At 39.6% G+C, this 5,849-nt stretch overlaps 1 pseudogene; it reads right to left on the reverse strand.

The window, feature by feature from the left end:
- Positions 1 to 1,546: 1,546 nt before the first annotated feature.
- LOC147441357 (uncharacterized) lies at positions 1,547 to 3,860 on the reverse strand (annotated as a pseudogene).
- Between the last annotated feature and the right edge of the window lie 1,989 nt (positions 3,861 to 5,849).

Genomic DNA, 5,849 nt, shown 5'->3' on the forward strand with positions numbered 1-5,849 from the left:
TGTCTAAAATGGTAGGGCACCGGCTATGGGAGAGATTACAGGACAAGTTGTTGGCTATGTGGTGTTGAGCAACGCAAGATTCTACATAACATATTATTTTCCACTATGTCTACCCTTTAAATTTTGATAAGTCTAGAAGTCACACATTATGTTCAAGTTTTACTTAATTAATATGGAGCTAATAATATTCTCACTATTTGGAAACAATTTTGCAAACTTCTTCACAATTACTTGAGAATGTGCACTACATAGACGTTTGAAATTCACCATAGTACATTTTCTTGGCATCAATGCACGAGTCAAATCAATCTTGCCCCATCTCTCTCTCTCTCTCTCTCTCTCTCACACACACACACACACACACACACACACACACACAAATTTTCCACAATAATTGGTTTTCCTATAGCTAAAAGTGGTCTACATTTGGTCATGATTATGGACATCAACCCATTTTAACTCTCCTCCTTGGTTGTGATGATAGTGGGGGCCACAAATTGCCCCACCGAAGGCTACAAAAGAGTGGGACAAAGTGGCCGGTAGGCCAATTTGTCCAGCTCTTCTCCAATGACAAGGATTTGGAATTTAAAACTTACTATTGAGATGCGTGTTTGTGTGAAAGAGTCTCAATGGCATGGTAATAGGTATGCATGTGTAGCGTTATAACTAAACTCTATGTACAAACTACCATTGAGGGTGATGGAGTGGGATAGACTTGACCTACCTAGTTTAGAAGGTATATAGAATTTGAAAGGTTTAAAAAGACTTCAAGATCTTTTCAAGAGTCTTAAAATGCTTTATGGGAGGCAGTGTTCGTGAAATTTCTCAATTGGAAAAGGCTCATTTTCCTATTACTAAAGTTTCCAAGTGGCATGTAGGAATTTCAACTGGCTACTACCCTTTTACCTTCGTTAAAAGTAGAATTTTTCCCTTTGTATGCTTTTTGACCCGGCATATTTCCCTTCAACAATGCAGCAAGATTGTTTTTAGCATAAGAGTATTACAATCCTAAGGCCATTCACTATTGAGTCACTTGACTTTACATCTAGAAATTGTTTGAACAAATTATTGACAAAATTTAAAGGCTCCAACACTCTAAATACAATGAGATCAAGATATAGATCATCCATTAGAGGTGGGTATGTAAGATCCACACAAGAGATGATAGAAAAAAGATATTTTCATTCATGTGAAGTAAAACAGCATTGTGGCAACAAAAAGAGCCCCAACAAAACATTGAAGCCAAAAAACCACCTCAAAGCTATAAAGTCATACTAAGAAACATGGAGCAAGAGGGCTCATAATTCATGTGTTAAGGCTACAATGTGCTAGTGGAAAGGTAGAAGCAAAAGAGAGCATTAGCTAGCTCTATCCCCAAGTTCATACATCAAGTTTTTCCATTCTATGGGGAGCAAAACGATGGCGATGTGCACAAAATTTCCTCAAAGCAATAGAGTCATACTTAGAATCATGGAGCAAGAGGGTAGATAATTAGTCGCAAGGTAGAAGCAAAAGGAAGCATTGGCTTATAACTCCGTCCACAAGTTCATACATCAATTTTTTCAATTCCACGAGGAGCAAAAAGATGGTGAATTGCAATATTTTTCCACAACTCCATTGCATGAGAGAAATCTGTCACATCATCACCTTCAATAGAAATGGTTAATAGTGCATCCAAACTCTCTATTTCCATTCTGTTGCGCCACTTGCTCTTGATCTTTGTTCGACTACTAAAGCCACGCTCACATACAACAATACTACAACATTGAACCAAGGCAATTTGAGCAATCTTCAACACATTTGGGTACATATCTTTCCAACTGTCATTGTTCGCGAGCAAAGAAGCAACATCACAAAGGCCCATTTTGGCAAAATCAATTGTAGCTTGACGTTTAAATTTTCTAAATTCACGCATTTCCATCAATAAGAGGAGTAAACCTCTTCACCTTTACAATCTTCTCTTCCCCATAGAAAGATGCAATTTCAGAGCATTCCATAATTCCAAAATCCTTTAGCAACTTCTCATGCATTGGATGTTGTGAAGGAACCAAAATTTTTATACATCTCATGATAGAATTATCCACAAATCTTTTCTCTAAGCATTCACACAACTTTTGCGCATATTTGGATTGAAATTCCAATGCACGCACCAAATCACCTCCCTCAACATCACGGACAATTTTTTGACTGAAAAACATATCACCTCATAATGAAGAATGCAAGGCATGCAAAAATCCATTTTTTGATCCATAGTCTGGCATGATAGGATAGTCTCCCACACCTCTTTAAGATGCATTGAGGTCAACATTTCGTTCCTCTAAATATTCATCTCTAATGCATAATATAGTGCTTTGGACAATCCCATGTATTGCAGTGACATCAACATAGTCCTTTTGGAAACATCTACTCAAGTCACTAATCTTTCCTAGAATGTCAGCAAGAAAATGCAAAGCATATATACATTCAAAGTTACTTAGCATGCCATACAAATCTTGCCTTTCCTGTGATAGGATGACGAGCAAAGCATCCAAAGATCTACATATCTTGGCTACACAAGCATGTCTACTTAACCATCGGATCTCAAAAATCCGTTGCATCTTCACTACCTCACAGTCAAGCTCCTCTTGAATTTCTTTCAAATTCTCCATTCTATTGGAACTACTTGCAAAGTGATTGGAAATTCCATTTATTAATTGGTCAATTTGCTTAGAATAAAGGATTTTCTTTGAAGTATCTGAAGTAGCTAGGTTTGTGCGGTGCACAACATTATGAATAGCAGTCAACCTAGGGTTAAATATCTTCAAGAGGGTTGCTACACCTTTCTTGCGGCCTACCATGGTTGAACACCCATCTGAACCAAAGGCAATTAACCTACTAGTGTCTATTTTGGCATTTGTTATCTCATGCATAAGAACATCATAAATGCCTTTAGCAGTGCTATCATGTGTACGCACCATTCCATAAAAGGAAGTACAAGACACACATCCTTGGTCTAAATAGGAAAAGTATACAATCATGTGGTGATGCAAAGAAATGTCAGTAGATTCATCTACTAACAAGCCAAACCAAGGACTTGTTCTCACTTTTGCTAAAGTCTCCTCCCTCATGGACTGTGCTATACAATAAATGATTTCGGAGCATGCCTTATCATCATTGTAAAGAGAGGTCATGTATTGCACCCCCATGTCTCTCATTAGCTCAAGCAAGGATGGGTACAAGGAAAAAGACAAATTGTTCTTTCCAATAAAAAAGGCCGCTTTAAACAAATTTAGCAAAGCATCTTCTTGTGTAACATGCATCTTTTTCAAACCTTCTTTCGATGCCCTCTTACCAAAGAGCTTTGCATCACGTGCATCACGATGGCATTGCATACATGCATGTGATTTGAGATTGCTAGTTTTAAAGTTTTTGGATCCTTGCTTGGCATAAGCACTCTTAGAATGTGGGTAATCCAAGCAAAAAATACAAAAGAGTCTCACCTTCTCATTGTCATATATGAGCCACTTGAATTTATGCACCCATTCATCTTGCCAAAGTGCCCTTCTTTCATTTTTTTTAGATGAAGAATCGGGCTCTTCATTTTCTTCCAACTCTTCATCTGTCCCATTGTCCTCACATGCCATGTCTTGTGTACCCTCAGTAGCACGTTGTCGTTTTAGTGTTCGTGTGACACTCCCAAATTTGAGAAGTGTACTTTGCTTCACATCTCTCATAATGACCTAACAAAAAAACAACATAAGTTAAAACATTACACGAGTAGCACATGATGCGATAGCAAGCTTCAAGGATGGGCAACCAAAGAGCGCAAGTTTTACGTTTGAAATCTCTTCGTTGTTTGAATTAGAAGTGGCAGAAGACATTGCACTACTGTGATGTACCTTATTACACTACAATACAACGAAAATAAAAGGAGCCGATTTAGTGTACATGTAATCAAATTGAAATTACTCAAATTTCAATCTTCTAGACAACCGAACTCACAAGGTACCTTGATTTATAGAGGTGAGGCTGCAGTAGTTTGAAGTTGAGTGATGTCGTCGTGAAACTAGTGGGGGAAGAGAGGGTTGAAGCACTTGGAAGAGCTCAAGCCTCAAGGTCGGCACAATATAGTTTAGAGGGACCCAACATTCTTTTTATGGCCACTGGGTAAATAATACTTAGGTGAGCTACAACCTGCAGACCTAAACTATCAACAATAAGGTAATGGGACATTTATGTTAGTAGTCATGAATAATTTTGGGTTACCTACAATATTGGAGCAGCGATAATATGAGGTGCGGCCTTACTTCTTGCAGCTGTGTATGCAGAGTATCTGGTGAAAGGAAGGCAGGTCACGGACTTCAATCAGCTACGTCAAGCGGTTGTTATTACCAAGCGGGCAATAAGCATGCAGGTGGTTGGGCAGCGGGCGAATACTGCATGAAGAAATCGGCAGTGAGAACTGGGCAAAATCCAGGTAACGTCAAGCTGGCCATGCAAGAAATCCAGAGCGCTACAGACGTGCATGCAAATTAGGTTATTTGGGCCGACGGGCTGTATGCAGTGTGCAGATTTCAGGCTACCGTCTACGACGTAGTATGGACAGACTACCACCGTCCGACGTCCAGACTCCCAACTTGCAGCAAGTAATTAGCTCGCTTAGGCTTGAGGAGTCAGGACCGAGCAGTGAGAGTCTCCAATGATACAGCAAATGCCATGGATGATGGCGTGCTGCGTGTAGCTTGGATGGCGTGTTGCGTGCAGCTAATTGGAACCAGTGTGCAGGTGCCAGGAAGTCAAAACTTCGAAGTTCAAAGCAGGTGAAAATTGGGTCACGGTCATTCACGAGTGCAAGGCTTAAGTAGCAGACGGTAGTACATTGTGCAAGCAATGAGAAGCATCGTTGCAACAAGATGTATATGCAGGCAGCAATAGCAGGACTCAGGAGACTCACGCAAGCTTAAACTTCCCCTGATTAAAATTTCACAGTGAAGGGAAACTTCAAAGTTCAACCTGCAGCAAGGGAGATTTAAATAAGGCCAGGAACCTTTGGAAATTGGGTAACATTTAAGGAAACCTTGAAAATTAGGCCTCGAGTGTAGAGACTAGTACCTCCTCCTGCTTTAGAATTAGAGTCCAGATTCCACTCTCCATAGTCCAGAAGTTTAGACATTAGTAGTTGCCAGCCAGGCTCAAGAGTAGTTGTAGCCTGTATCGTGTATGGACATTGGAGACTGCAAGCTTCAAATTAAATGTGTGATAGATACAAGGTTGAGGAGATAGAGTAAAATATCAATTGAGGCCTTATAATCTATAGCCTATGTTATAGTATTTAAGTTCTCTCAACACTTTGAGTGGCCAAAGTTAAAACTCTAGCGTCCAGCCTCCATGATAAATCATCTCCATGTCTTTTTGTTATAGCGTCCAACATTGAATACCCAAAGTTCCAATTTTTCAAACATTTTAATGAGTTAATATATATATATATACACACACACACACACACACACACACACACACACACAATTCCCTCTCATGTTTGAAAGAGGAGGCTTAGTTCCTTTTTGTAACTATTTTAGACTTCCTAAATTCCTTACATACTTGTTTCAAAACCTCCAATTTCCTTTTGGCAAAAAATGTAGCTTCCACCACCTTCCCTTTGGCATGGCTTCCAAACTGCAAATGGGTGATTGCAACTGGCTCAAGGCTAAGCTGAGGCACACTTTTCCCGAACACTGATGGGAGGCAAACCGGAATTCAAACGAGTGATTGAGTCTTTTCATCTTAGAAGTTATGTAGTCACTTGATTGTGATGTATGTTTTTTTTTGTGTGGTTTTTGAGGGGTCAATTGGGGTGTGTGCGCTGTGGG

Source organism: Adiantum capillus-veneris, chromosome 15, assembly GCF_014529385.1.
Source record: "Adiantum capillus-veneris isolate H3 chromosome 15, ASM1452938v2, whole genome shotgun sequence".
NCBI lineage: Eukaryota > Viridiplantae > Streptophyta > Polypodiopsida > Polypodiales > Pteridaceae > Adiantum > Adiantum capillus-veneris.